Source organism: Carettochelys insculpta, chromosome 13 (genome assembly GCF_033958435.1).
Source record: "Carettochelys insculpta isolate YL-2023 chromosome 13, ASM3395843v1, whole genome shotgun sequence".
Classification (NCBI taxonomy): domain Eukaryota; kingdom Metazoa; phylum Chordata; order Testudines; family Carettochelyidae; genus Carettochelys; species Carettochelys insculpta.
The window spans coordinates 4,867,131-4,881,989 of NC_134149.1; the positions used below are offsets into that span (position 1 = coordinate 4,867,131).

Consider the following 14,859-nt stretch of genomic DNA (forward strand, 5'->3'; position numbering starts at 1 on the left):
AACTAAAGATCTCATGCATTTTCTTATATAACCTCAGCCTCCTTCAGCAACCTGGCCATCGGCCCTTCATAAACATGGTGTTGGATCACCTCTCACTTTCACGCTGTTTTATTTGTGTAACTTTTGAAAAATGGAGTCATTGTTATTGGACAGGAGGAGTCACTGTCAAGCACAATGTTGGAGTGCTGACCTGAGGCCAAGCTGCTAACCTTTAGTAAGAGGAAGAGTTATGTTTTAGAGAACAATGGAAAAGGGTCTCTACCCCTTTCAACAAAACAGAGGCAGAGATATACACCCTTAAGTTCTGTGACTGCACACAGATATTCTTAGGCTTGGAAATATTCTGTTCTTTGAAGTAGGTACTATATATAGTCATTTGGGCTTGCACAGTACCTAGACCACTGTGAAGTTACAAGTATGTAAATGAAAATGGTGAGGAATTCTGCTGCAGTTTTGCTGATTAGCTGCACTCAAGATGGTTCACACCTTCTCTCTGAAAATAGCTATCTAACATTCAGTTTCTTAAATGATAGCACAGTGATTCATGACAAATCATGCTTCAACTGGATTACACACTATTCTTCTGTCACGTTAACTGGGTAAATATGTTCTATTAAACTGGTTTTTACAAGAGCTGTATTGTACTAATAAGGATAGTTTTTTCCTGTTGGTTTAATTGATCCACTAGAAGTGCCTGCATGCTCAGAGTTCTCAACAACTTCTTATCCTTTTTGTTCCGCACACTTTAAATCTCTGATATCCCTATAGATGACTACACTTGTTCCTTCCAGGGAATGGACTCCATAATCTAACAAGACCCTTTTATTTTGTAGTATCTAGGCTCTATGTAAGTTTTAGTTAATTATATTCTGGTGATGGTCAGAAAAGTGTGTGTAAGATGGTACCATGCTATTCCCTGTGTGTTTGTCACAGTTGTTTGTCTTGATAAATTTGTTGCTTGACTTAATGCTGTGAAACAACTGTGGAAGACTGAAGTGGATTCCTCCCACATCTTGAACAAAACTGTCAAGTTCTGATTGCAGAACTGATGATTTAAGAAGCCCAGATCCAAAACATAAGACTCCCAGTTCAATACATCCTTCAACTTGCGAACCAAACAAATCCAACAGGCAAGTGAAGATATAAGGAAATTCAGAATTACTTAGTCACTTTTCTGACTAATTCAATTTTGAAACTGGTCATTTCTGTTTATTTGTTCTGCTCAAGTGAAATGACTAGCTAGGAAAGTTTCTGATTTTGCAAACTCAAAGGCTGTACGTGTCTGCAACAGCAAGTTAGGCAATCAGCAAACTGAATGTTCAAATATGAGTCCCGCACATGTGCATTTATTTTGATTCTCTGTTGTACTATAAGCAATTTTTACAGCTTTGTGAGCATTACCAGAGTTTACACTTAATAGAACTAAGGCTGCCAATGTAGAGTGAAAGCGTTAATCTAATTTATACTACTTGGAGTGTGTGTTTAAAAAAAAAAAAAAAGAGGGGGATTACATTGCATCTTACCTTTACGAAGGTTTCTGTTTATCCATTATTGATCTTGATGTATTAACATTCTGCCAAATATTTTAAACAAATGTTTTATGGCGGTAATTTACAGGCTTTGTATTTTTATATAAGGAACATGGTACTGTGTTACTTCTGTCGGTCACAGCTTTTTCTTGACATAAAGCATATTTCACTTCAGCCACAAATCTTACACTATATATATATAAAATCAATCAAGGTATTACAGCCTGGGCCAAAGACCACTTATCTCATACAAGTACTCTGTTGACTTCTCCCATGTATTCTGAGAGAGAGATTAGTGCCCCTGCCCCCATATATTTATGTCATGAATCACCTATGGTGAAGTCACTGCTGACAGCTATGTTAGGCTTAAGGATCTCTTACCATACCAGTACCTACCTTGGCCCCTCGTACATTTTCTTAATTCTAAAGTTACCAATACAGCTTTAACACAGGGTTTGACCCATTGAATTTTAACTGCTCAGCTGCCTGGAGCCTGTGGTCTTCCAGTTTGAACTACTTTAACTTTTCAACTTTGTACAGGGAATCTGGCTGTTTTCATGTGCTCGCAAGTACTGATTGTATTACAGCAGCCCTCTCCATTTGTGATTAATCTCACCTTATTATGAAGATCACATCATCATGACTTTGCCCCCATCCAAAACTGATACAGTGTTCAAAAGGCCCAGCAAAGTGATATGGCCAGACCCCCACTGCCATCTGATGGGAAATGTGTGCTCAGCTGACCTTGCGCCTTTGACAATTCTTTAATTTCTCTTACCTCCCAGAGGGATTCTCCAGGCATGGAACATCATCAGCACAGTCGTGTGAAATTGCAACGTTCCATGCTACCTGCCCGGGCTTGGCAGGCACCCCAACTTGTCAGTAGGGCCTCTGCTGCCGCTCCCACCTTGCCCAGACCTGAACTCAGAAGATTACATTTATTTCACCCAAACCTAGGGGCCCTTCACCTGACCCACAAGTGGGTAAATACGGTGCTATGGGGTCAGGCCCACACTTAGATGGGCATGACCACCCCATGCTCGCTTGTTCATCTCCTGTTCCTAGCAAGTAGGACTGGGGGGCTGGTGATGCTGAGCAGGGGAGAGGCCATAGTCTTGGCACTGGGGTCACCAAAGACTAATTTGGCCCTGACCTGACCCCCTTCAAGTGCCAGCATTGAACTCAGGAGTGAGACTGTTCAGAGCAAGTCCATCAGGCCATGGTAGGTAGTAGAAAATCTCCTACTAGGGTGACTTACCTGGCGAAGTGGAAACCTTTAATCTTCCCTTCCATCTGTGCTGGAATACCTGCTCCATCTGAAGAATCAAGGTCTAACCCTTCAAGTTTCCTCAACAGGCAATTTCCTCCTTCCATCTGCTGGTGAGCAGCAGGTAAGTCTCCTCACATGACACATCCACCCGCTTTCTAAACGGGCTACAAAGTCTTTACCCTCAGATCCACAGAGGGACTTAAATCTGGTCCTATCCAGACTCATGGGCCTTCCCTTTGTGCCACTAGCATAGTGCCCTCTCCTGGAAGCTTGCTGTATTTCGCCTGCGAACTCCCTAAAGGAACAGCTGGCTGGGATGGAGTTGCATCTGAAAGAAAAGACCGCAGTTACCTTGCCAGGGCAGGTGATTCAAGAGCAGCTCTAGGGAACACTCATCAGTGCCTAGGAGATCCCACAAGTGCCCAGGACTACAAGCCTGCAAAAGAGCAGCTCTACTCCCACAAAAGAGGAACCTGAGCTCTTCCCTGTTTCCTTGGGGGGCGGGGGGAGGCTCAGCCACTAGCAGTCAGCTATGCTGCTGGCACAGTGAGTTTGTGTGGCTAGAGCCACAGATTTGTCCCAATCGATTCATTGGCTGGCTGAGGGCACGTAACTGCCCCCAGCAGCTGCAGGGACCCAGTCTGCAGAGAAAACCAACAGTAAACTGTGGATATCAGATCTACAGCCAGCAGGAAAAAGTAAAAGGCAGGAACTCTTTGGCAGAGGGGCTCTTTCTTTTGCATGCCACTTGAGCAGCACTAGCAAGTAGCATGAAGCCTCAACACTGAGGCTGACTTTAAGTGCAACTGTTATCTATCCTACGAATGGTATAACCCAGTTAAGCTAAGCCACCAGTGTTACCTGTAAGTTGAGCACGCTTGGATGGCCACCCAGGAGGGAGCCAGAGGCTGCCCAGCTGAATGGCACAACACCCACAGCCCTCAGTGTGTGTTTCCCGGATACTGCCCATGGACTAGTGCACATCACAGATTTATTCCACTGCAGGCTGGAAACCGATGACTCCTGCGCAACCCTTATTTTGCCCATCCAATGCCCTGGGGCATGGCGGCCGCCGCACGGCTTACCTTGGCGGTGCTGAGTAGCATGGGGCGAAGCGTCAGCCAGGACTAAAGGGCGAAGCACAGCGCAGCAAGGGAGCGCAGCAGCGTGTTCGCGGGGGCGGCTAGAGCCGCCCTGGCTCTGGGGTTCACGCACCAATGAGGAGGCTGAACCCCGCCGCGAGCCCGAGCCGCGCCCGGCTGAGGGGGTGAGAGGCGCTGCTGGCCCGGGGGCGGCGCTTCGCTCCCTGAGGCCCAGCGGACGTCCGGGCGCAGCGGGCGCGGGCATGGGCATTTGCGGGCACCTGCGGCCCGGCGGTGGGCGCTGCCTGCGGGACTGCCCGCCCGCCGCCAGCGCGCAGCTCCGCCTGGGAGCAGCCACGTGCCGCCGGCCAGAGGGGATGAGGCCGCGCCGCCAGAGGGCTGCGCTGACCCGGCGCTCGCTGCGCCCCCGAGGATGCGCTGGCCCCTAGCGCTGCAGGGCCGCAGCTGAGCGCCGTGCGGCACCAGGGGCCACGGGCGCGGGAGGTGTGGGGCGCACTGGGCCGCGTCCCTGGAGATGCCCCAGCGCCCGGTGCGCCTGCCGCCGGGGGAGGCGGCTCAAGAGGCCGGGGCGGGCGCTAGCGCAGCCCACCCCAGGCGAAAGGCTTTTCCCCGTCGGCCCAGCAGCCAGGCTGGCGACCGGCGGCTGCTGCCCCAGCCCCGGCGGTACAGGCGCTGCCAGGGCCGGGCCCCATTTTCAAAGCGCGCCGGATTTTCAACGCGCCTGGCGGCGGGCGAGCGCACACTCCGCGCGGAGGTCGCAGCCTGCTCCGTGGGACTCGCCCCGCTGTAGACCCCCCCTCCCCCCGCAGTGGCCGCCCGCCAGAGCCCGGCTCGGCGCTAGGGCCACGCCCCACGAGGACTGCGCTGACCCAGCCTGCCGCCGGGCGCTGGAGGCCGGGCGGGGCGCTCCGGAGCTCAGAGCACGGCCCGCGGGTGCCGCTCCCCGTGCACCGGCTCCTGCCGTCTGGGCCCGTCGCAGAGCGGGGCCCTGTGAGCGCCGCAGCCAGGGGACGGGACCCGCCCGACCTCCGACGGCTCCGCGTGCAGGGAGCTCCCGCCTCTGCCGCGTCGCGTGGCGCGACCCCGACGGCTGCGCGGGGAGCTGCCGCCTGGCCCGGGACCCCCAAAGCTACCGATGGCCAGAGCAGCCCCCCTCCCTCCTAGCTGCTCTAGCGCTGCAGCTCGGGGGTGGCAGGGCCCGTACCCCGCGCCCCGGCCCACGTGCGCGACTGGGCCCGCGAAGGCAGCGTCGCCGGCCGGGCCCCCCTGGCGGCTTCAGGCGGCGCTGCAGCGCGGTTCCTCGCCCTGCCCCGCGCCTGAGGGAGGCTGCTCGGGCCAGGAGCCTGGAAGGACTAAACCAACCCCTGGGCCAGCAAGCCCTGAAGCCTCAGGCCCGGCTCTCTCGCTGCTCATGGTACTGGGGCTCCACCCAGCCCCAGCTGAGGCACCAGCCCTCCTTTGCAGGGGTTAGTACACAGCCTGGCATACAACAGCACCCCCTCACCCCATGCAGGGACCCAGACCCCTGCAGCTTTTATACTTGGCATGAGCCCCACTTGCCGGGCTGTGCTCACCCAGGCCGTGTCTACATGTGGCCCAAACTTCAAAATGGCCCCGCAAATGACCATTTTGAAGTTTACTAATGAAGAGCTGAAATGCACATTCAGCGCTTCATTAGCATGCGGGCCGCTGCGGTGCTTCAAAATTGACGCGGCTCACCGCCACGCATCGCGTCCAGACGGGGCTCATTTTCGAAAGGACCCCGCCTACTTCGAAGTCCCCTTATTCCTATCTGCTCATGGGAATAAGGGGACTTCGAAGTAGGCGGGGTCCTTTCGAAAAGGAGCCCCGTCTGGACGCACCGCGCAGCAGCAAGCCGTGTCAGTTTTGAAGCGCCGTGGCGGCCCAGATGCTAATGAAGCGCTGAATATGCATTTCAGCGCTTCATTAGTAAACTTCAAAATGGCCATTTGCGTGGCGATTTCGAAGTTTGGGGCACGTGTAGACGTAGCCCAACAGCCCCAGCATGGCTAAGGTGGCTACCCACCGGCTGCCCTTCCCACCCCTCAGCAAAACAGGAGCCAGCCCCAGCAGCTCAGCCTGGTCCCCATGCTCCCCTTTGCAGCTGGCCCAGGGGGGCCCAGGGCCTACCTGCCCAACACTCCTGGGCCTCTTATTCTACAGCCTCAGGGCACTTCGCTTCTCAATCTGGAGACTGCTGTTAATAACCAGGCACTTTGGCCAGCCCATGAGCCCATCTTAGGGATCAGAGAGCTCTGGTCGCAGCTCATTCTGTACCCACCCTCTGCCTGCCACTGGCTCCCACCTCCTGTGGCAGTAGCGCATTAATAATACACAGTTCAAGAACAGTTTATCCCATCTTCATATTATTTTGTGAACTCCTATCTACAGACCAGGAAACCGCTGAACACCTCTATGGTACAGTATCTCCCCCCTTTCAAGTGGTAAGATTGGTTTGTTGGCCGAGGCCCTGCACGCTGGTAGTGACAGCAGGGGTTCCTGACGTAGGTACCCACATCCAGCCTCACTAAAGCAGCAATGCAATACTGGAGAGCAGCTAGGCAACCCTAAACTCCAGTATTTACGTGCTGCTAGAGCATGGCTGACATGCTTCCACTGGCAAAGGGACTCCATGACTTCCAGCACCCCCTTTACACGTTCCCTGCTGGCGTCACAGGACCTATTATTTGTCCTTTACCTTACATGGAGGGAAGAATGTGGAACAAAACAGGAAGCAGGATTACGTCAAGCAAGGGATATAAGCCACGTGGAGACATCACACTGAAGCTGACAGTGTATTAAGATGAAGCTATTGCTGATACTGGAGAGTAATGAGACATTGAACAATCACAGGCCTGTGATCAGGTCAACAGGTTAGACTTACACAAATGCCTGCTTTGGGCACATACATACAACCAATGATCTTCTCTTTGCAGGCTGGAAAGGAAGTGTCCATGTAAAAGCACTACAAAAACATATCTAAACATACCTGTTCAACTGATCTAAGAGAGACATGAGACTGTGGTAGCTTCCACGGCTGACACCCAGAAGCTCCCTTTCTTGTCTATCCTTGAGGTAATGAGGCAGCCCAGAATGGTCTGTATCTCCTTGTCCCTACAAACCATGATGTGCTGCTACATCTCCTCAAAGCCCAAAAATGTTGAAATTCCAAATGGTATTTTGATTACTTTTAAACATGATACTGAAGAGCATAATACATTACAGAGAGATTCTGAACATTCACTCATTACAAGATTAAATGTTCTTCCATCCCGTTCTACCAGAAAGCCTGTAACTAAAACAAGAAAACAAATCGTTACACAAGTGTATCATAGTGGCAATCATCTTTTAAAACACAACACAGAAAAACTTACTTCATTTGTCCAAAATATACAACAGACTGCTTGCACTTAACTACATTTTCAGGCCAGCCAGGTCTTCTGCTTTCCCCCACCATAGTACTTTTCTGGCCCTTTGAGAAATCTGAATAGTCTATAACAGTGGGTAGCCCAGTGGGTGCTACAAGTGGTCCATGAGACGTTTTGTTTACCATTGCTTATCGGCAGGGCTGACAGATTCTTCTGGCTTCCATCCAGATAGTTTTTTCCTACCAGTATTACTGAAGTGACACGCACGTGGAGAGGTATGTGCCGACTGCCCACAACACTGACTCTGAGAGCTGTGCACCCAAAGTGCTGCTGCAGTTCAATCACCACACAAATTCTAGGTACACAAGCAGTTAGCAAAAGTACCCTATTCAGGCTGACCATCATGGTTACAGCAATCTTGCAGCAAGAGATGAGGGCCACTCATGCAGCCCACTCACTAGCTTAGGTTGACCATTACCGGTCCACAACTTTTTGTGTGGGTGTGCTGCAGATGCTGGGCTTAGTACTAGGGAGATCTTCAAAGCCATGATGCCTATGTAAGAAATAGTTTTCATGCCACACTGTTTCCATGAATTATTTCAATTTAGATGATCAAGATTGTTCAGATTGACTTTCAGGACATAATTTGAAGTAAATATTTCTCCGTTTCTGTTTTTAGGGTCCAGATTTCCCCTTTACAAAGCCAGCTATAAGAAATTATCACAGCTGCTTTGAAAATGTTCAGACTATTCCCTACTACTACAGATGGAGAACCCCACTCTTTTGGAAAAGACTGGGGGGAGGGGGAAGAAGAAAAGTGCGGAATAAGTTTTTGTGGGGTCTCTGACTTCGCAATGTAAGATGGAATTCCAAGTTAGCCTAAGCACCATGACAGAAGTGTTTAAAGACAGCTTGAAATATATGCATTTCTTTTTGAAATTTTCACAGTTATATGATAAATAAGTTCGGAACAGTACAAACAGGTACACATTCTTCCAGATGACCCTCTTACAGTTTGTCACATAAAATAAACAGGAACCATGTTAGAAATATGGCACTGACATGCCCCCCAATAATGGCATGCACTTAGTTGTGCGAAGCATTTTAAATAAATTTTTTGGGTTTATGTTATTCCCCACTTTGGTTTTTTAAAAAGAACTTTGAAATAGGAATTCAAAAGCTCTATTGTTTTGTGCTGAATGCATGTGAATTTATATTAGTGCTTTTTTCACAAGCGGACATAACTTATTTTCTCTAATACTGACATTGTCAGCCAAATGACTCGTACATGGACAAATCCTACTTTACCTTTTTTGTACCACTTCTCTAACAATATCTTGCTTGACTGTACCAGCTTAGTCTGTTTGAGAGGAAATAAAACAGCACCCTAAAGGGTAAGTGGTTTAGGTTAATAAGCAAAAACAACAAGCTCGTGGTTCTAGAGCTCTATTTTGATTCTAGACTGACGTTCAAGCTACGGCAGCGTTTCCCGAAGTGTGGTCCACGGCCCAGTACTGGTCCTTGGAAAAAAAATACCAGTCCTTAGAAAATATACAATTATTATTGTGAATAAACAAACAGTGAAAATTTATTCATTTTTCATTTCTTTCTATGCGTTTGTATTTTTGGGCTGCAAAAAAAGTCCTGAAAAAAAAAGGGGGGGGGCCCCCCATCTGTACAAAGATTGGGAAACCCTGAGTTATAGAATGATCTCAAGAGACTGACCTTCTGAACCCCGTTAACTAAATAGGCCTCTAAACCAAGAGGGCAAATAGATCATGGCTGGTAAGAAGGATATTTCCAACCTACTGCCAATCTATTGCCACCAAGCTCTCTGGAGAAAAGAGGAAGTCAGTGTTCACAATGTAAATGAACAGGAGGCGAGTAGAGATGCACAACATAATACTGATTTAAGAAACAATTCTTACCAACGTAAGCTGGCAGACCAATTCTCTCCAATGGCATAATGCTATTAATCATCTCATGCAGTGCAGTTAGTTTTTTTGTTTTGTTGTTTAAATACCCAGTTTGTACTTTGGACTCTCGCCACTGCATAAGTCAGTATTGAAGTAAAGACTGTAAGTTGAGTGCATCCTCCCTTAAAAAGTTTTGGCTAAGGACTCTCTCTTGCTATGAATTACAGGTTCACTTCAGGAGGAATTCCTTACATCCAGCACCACCAGGGTAGGCCCTAAGGACACTTTTAAGAGTTATTGGCTACATTAGGTTCACCTTTCCAACTCACCTTGACTGAATGCAGAGATGCAACTGTTTGTTCAGCAATAGGATTCTCTTTGGACATAATTTAACTTCTTTTTCAATATGACCTAAAAAACAACACAAAGTAGGTTTTATAAAGTGTTCCAACAGACTGTACCTTAGGCAAGTCATATACATTATTTCTGTTAGTCTATAAGGTGCCACAGGACTCTTCGTTGCTGCTTCATATACATTATAGTGCACTGACTAATCAAACAACAATCAATTTTTTTTTGACAGTTATGCCTGAAGATAGACTGTTAAAGGCTCCAGTAGGATGCGTGCCTCCTATTAACTGAGGGTGAGTGAGGAGACTTGTGGTTTCATTCCAAAATCCACTGTAATTCAAAGATAAGTATTTAAACAGTGCTACAATGTGTCCCTCCTTTCTATCCTTCTTCCCCCATAAATTTATACAATACCAGGCTCACCAAAGACTGGTTGCCTGGATTTTGTTTATTAGGAATTATACACAATCCATTTTAATACGCAGAATGGCATTCGGAACAATGATATTGGCAAGGCTGGATCTGAGAAGTCTAAGGGTGAAATGGTTCTATATCCCAATGCAGAATAAATACAGCACACAAAAATATGGTGAAAAAGGAAGCATCAACACTTCATACCCAACAGCGATAGAAACAGATTTGTTGGACAAACCAGCTAAAAGGAAAAATTCTTATTTACGTTGATTTTTAAAGCTGTATTACCATTAAACAAGAAAGTTAAATACAGTTCATCTCATCTGCAATGAATAGCACGAGAGATTGCTGCCAGATGCAGGCATGCAGTACCTAACCCCGATCTCATCTTACTGGGAGGGTAAGATGGGAAAGAGGAGATAGAGTGAGCACTGCTGTGCTCTCTAGCAATACCCTTTAACCAACCCAAGAAGAGCATTTCTTGCTTTTTATAATTTCGTTCAGCCCTTCTCAGCTGTGAGAGCAAGACAGGACAGTCAGCAGTTAGTCATATAGGGAGAAGCACATTCATGGATCCACCATCTTTTGAGCACATTAGTAGTAGGCATCCTTCAGTCTGCACAGACTATGGATCGCGCCCTTTAAAGTTTCAATTTAAGACTTCATTTACAGCATCTATTGTGACTATAAAGACCCACACGAGAGTGACAGTCCTTGCTGCATCTCTTGCAGATGTAGTGGGTGTCTGGCAAGTCCTTATTGTGCTTTCTGTGCGCTCGCTTCTCCTCTGCTAGCTGTCTGATCCTCATCTTGCCCTTCTGAAGGCCCTTGTGTAACCCCTGCCTCCACCTGCCGCGGTCGTCTGCTAGTTCTTCCCAGTTGTCCAGCTCAATGTCTACCTCTCTGAGGTCTCTCTTGCAGATATGTTTGTAACGCAACTAGGGGAGTCCGGGGGGTCTTTTGCCAGAGGCTAGCTCACCATACATGATGTCTTTTGGAATCCTTCCATCGTTCATCAAATTAAGACTCTTCATATTCCATTAATTTTACAGAGAGAGTGAGATTTATCAGAGTTTGGTCACTTGCCAACTGCATTTTCTACCAGCAAGCAGGAGACCATAACTGGTATAACAAACTCCAGAAAATACTGAGGCAGAAATTTCTGTGGGTGACACATTCATGGCAGCAATGTATACAGGCACAGTTAATATTTCTGGATAACTGGGCATTTTGGATATGCTGAAGTCCACTATAATGCTGTCTCTAGGACCACAGCTATACCATGCCTGCTTGCCAAGGTACAATGGGGTGTTATATGAAAATTCTCTTTAAAAATAAGAAGGTATCTCTTTTATATATATAAAACCTGGTGGAAACAAGGTGTACCCTATTAAAAAAAATGACAGAAAGGTGTAAGTATTAGGCTCAAGGGTGAGGTGGGTGGTAAGAAAAACAGACACCCGTCTCCTTTGCTAATTTGCACTGTCTCCATTTCAATACAAGGCAAAACCAACCCCCAAAAAGCACTGTTTCATAGGTACTCAGAGTGAAAAAGATTATCAAATGCTTGTTTAGGGTACATTTGACACAGCAAAAACACTGAATTTCTCCTATTTTGGAAAAAATGTTAGACAAGGCATTTACTTTCTAAAAAATATTTAAAACCTGACTGCAACTTGAAAACAGACATCCAACAAAGACGATACCACTAATTTTGAATACGATAATGAAACAATGCTAAGGTGGTGAGCCCCGCCCACTTCAACAGTTCAGAACTGACTGTGCCTGTAAGTCAGTCATTTTCAGTTCAGTTTTAAATTGAACAGTGGAATTTAAGTGGTGTTGGATATTAATATTCACAGGTGTTAAAAACAGGTAGAAACACACCCTATTATACTATTACACACTATTACATTTTGTAAACAATTCAACTCCCAGACTGCCGAAATTGAGCTGAAGATGTATAAAGAGAAATTACTTATGATATTAACAGCTTACTGTATGACTCGATGAATCATAGTGAAATTGTTTTTCTTTGCACCAATATCTCTAGTGAAACTAATCTCTGCACAGAGTATCCTGCAACTATCATTATGAAGCATGCTTTACTGGGTAGCAACAAGCCCGTATAAAAGCGAACAAAGTAAAATAATTTTCAACTTCTGGTACCTATAAAACTGGGTGGAGATAATAGACTGATCTTTTCCAGTGCATTTGTCCTGAAAATACTATATGTATCCTCTCACCAACACAAGCAAACTTCTACTATTTTTCTTAAAATAAATAAGGATTATAAGCATTATATGAACATACATACAGAGCTACAACCTAAGCTTTGGATATTCTTCCTTTAAAAGTTACACTGTTAAGTACTCAAATTCTCTTTTAAGGTGGTATTGGGTATGAAACAGAAAATCAGATACCAAACTGTTACAATAAAGTACATAACATTTAATTAAAAAAAAATAAAACTTCCAGTTTTACAAAATTAAGAGCCTGATCCTGCAAACCCTGACATGACTAATCTCATTTATTTACATGAGTCTATTCATGTGAGAAAGGACTACTTGTGCTAGCAAGAGGCCTGTTAAGATCAGATCTTAACTTACCGTACTTCAGGATGCCAATGAATTCCCAGGATTGTTTTTTCTCCAAAGTGCAGAGTTGAAGAACAGTTTGTGATGCTTCTTGCTTTCACTTTTTTCACCATCATCTTGTCCAACTGTGAATTATAAGGTAAACATCTGGAACCTGTATTCCTAAATGTTTATTTAAGAAGAGAAGGAAAAAGAAAAACTATGGGGTTTGGGTTTTTTTTGTTTTTGCCAGATGAATATTTATTCAAAGCATAATGAACACACAATAATTTAAATATATTTTTAACATTTGAGTCATTTTGCTTAAAGCTTCCCTCCTATATTCCATAATCGTTTACTGTATTAGCAGTTCACTGTTACCAGCAAAATGGTCTCTTTATGGATTACTTAATATTAATAAAAATTATGAGCAATGGAGTTCTTTTGATTTCTTCATATTATGCTTAACCTAGACAGATACTGGCACACCTCCTATGTCTATTAATAGTGCATTATTTTTAAAAAATATTTACTTTGCACTTTTATTATTGTACCTTTGGAAAGTTGTTTTTCTATACACTGACAAAATGCTTTTGCATGTTTCCATGCAGTTTTAAAAAAAAGGCACAAATAATACACATTACTCTCCTCACTGTATACAGGCAGAAAGACAGTAGTTGATCTACGCAAAACAAAAAATACAGAGGTTCACAGGCTTGCCAGGATATTCATATTTCCTGTATGAAACAGGTTGGTAGAAAACTGTTAAATACTGAGGGACTTTTTTTTTCCCTGTTTCTCCCCTCATTTCAGTTACTGGACACTTTAGACCTTAAATGATGATAATCTACTTTGTATAAATTCATGTGATTAATATTTTATTGGATGTCATATCTTTCATCAACCTTTCCACCAAGAACTTGCTTTATATAATTTTAATTCTATAAATTATTGTGAGTTTAATGTGTACTAAACAATCCAATATTTTAAATTATACCCAATTAGATATGAAATATAAGTTCATAAATAAGTTACATTTGATATTTCTACAATAAGTATGTTATCTCAAGACAAACAATAATATTTGAAACTAAACTTTAGTACAGTAAAAATTAAATGGTTACGAGTTGGCTGTTATTCGAAAATCATATTTTTCAAAACTGAATTTGGGGAACGAATGGGAGTCTTAAATCTAAAAATTAAAGTGTCACTTTGCCCATTTCCAGGCTGTCAAAACAAAAGTTAACAGAGTCCCGCAGGTCATCCCACAAAACACAATACTTTTAAAAACACTATAAAATCCAGCTCTATGCACGTTAGAAGCAGAACTGCAGAATTTAAATAAAATTTTTAAGTCCCGAATCCAATCAAATAATTACAAACTCTTTGGTATTGTTACCAATAGAAATTGCTGACGTTCGCCCTTAATGAAACAAAAAACCCTACAGCTTGAAAAACAGACTCCCCCCCCCCCAAAAACAAACAAACAAACCCAAAGCTGATACCCCAGTAACGTGCACCCGAGCAGGCGACGGGGCTGACCCCCCAGCGCCCTGACTCCAACGAGGTTGCCGCACACACCCGCGCGGAGGACAAAAGCCGACGCGTAGCCGCCCCGGGTGGAACGTGTCCACACGCGGCCGAGTTTCCCTCCCCAGCCCTGTTGCAACTTCGCAGCCGCTTGGATTGAATTAGCTCGTCCCGTTTTTAACCCCTCCCCTCCCGGCGGCCTGCCGCTCAGCCCCAGCCCCGCCCGGCTGGCGGTGGGGGGCTGCCCGGGCCCCCCGGAGCGGCAGGTTACAAAGTGTCTCCTGTCACCGCTCAGCTGCGTCATTTGGTGATACAATAGCGAGGGCACCGAGCGCAGGCCGAGTGTCAACAATTGCAGTGGGGGCTGGGCGAGCCGTGCGGCCGCGGGGTGTGAGCGGGGCAACGTGTAAGGCGGGGCTGGGTGTGAGCGGAGAAGCGTGCAAGGCGCGGGACACAAGCGGGGCTGGGTGTGAGCGGAGAAGCGTGCAAGGCGCGGGACACAAGCGGGGCTGGGTGTGAGCGGAGAAGCGTGCAAGGCGCGGGACACAAGCGGGGCTGGGTGTGAGCGGGACTGCAAAGCGGGGGCACAAGCGGGACAGTGTGGAAAACACGGCTAGGTGTGAGCGGGACAGCGTGCAAGGCGCGGGGCACAAGCGGAACTAGGGTGAGCGGGGCAGCGTCCAAGGCGCGGGGCTCGGTGTGAGCGGAGCAGTGTCCAAGGCGCGGGGCACAAGCGGGGCTCGGTGTGAGCGGGGAAGCGTGCAAGGCGCGGGGCACAAGC

At 46.4% G+C, this 14,859-nt stretch overlaps 1 long non-coding RNA gene across 1 annotated transcript; it reads right to left on the reverse strand.

The window, feature by feature from the left end:
* Window positions 1–8,621: 8,621 nt before the first annotated feature.
* Window positions 8,622–14,133, reverse strand: LOC142020217 (uncharacterized). Its single transcript, XR_012647311.1, has 4 exons — window positions 14,054–14,133; window positions 12,582–12,731; window positions 9,537–9,618; window positions 8,622–8,811 (listed from the first exon to the last, which is right to left on the reverse strand). It is a non-coding gene; the product is annotated as an uncharacterized LOC142020217 (long non-coding RNA).
* Between the last annotated feature and the right edge of the window lie 726 nt (window positions 14,134–14,859).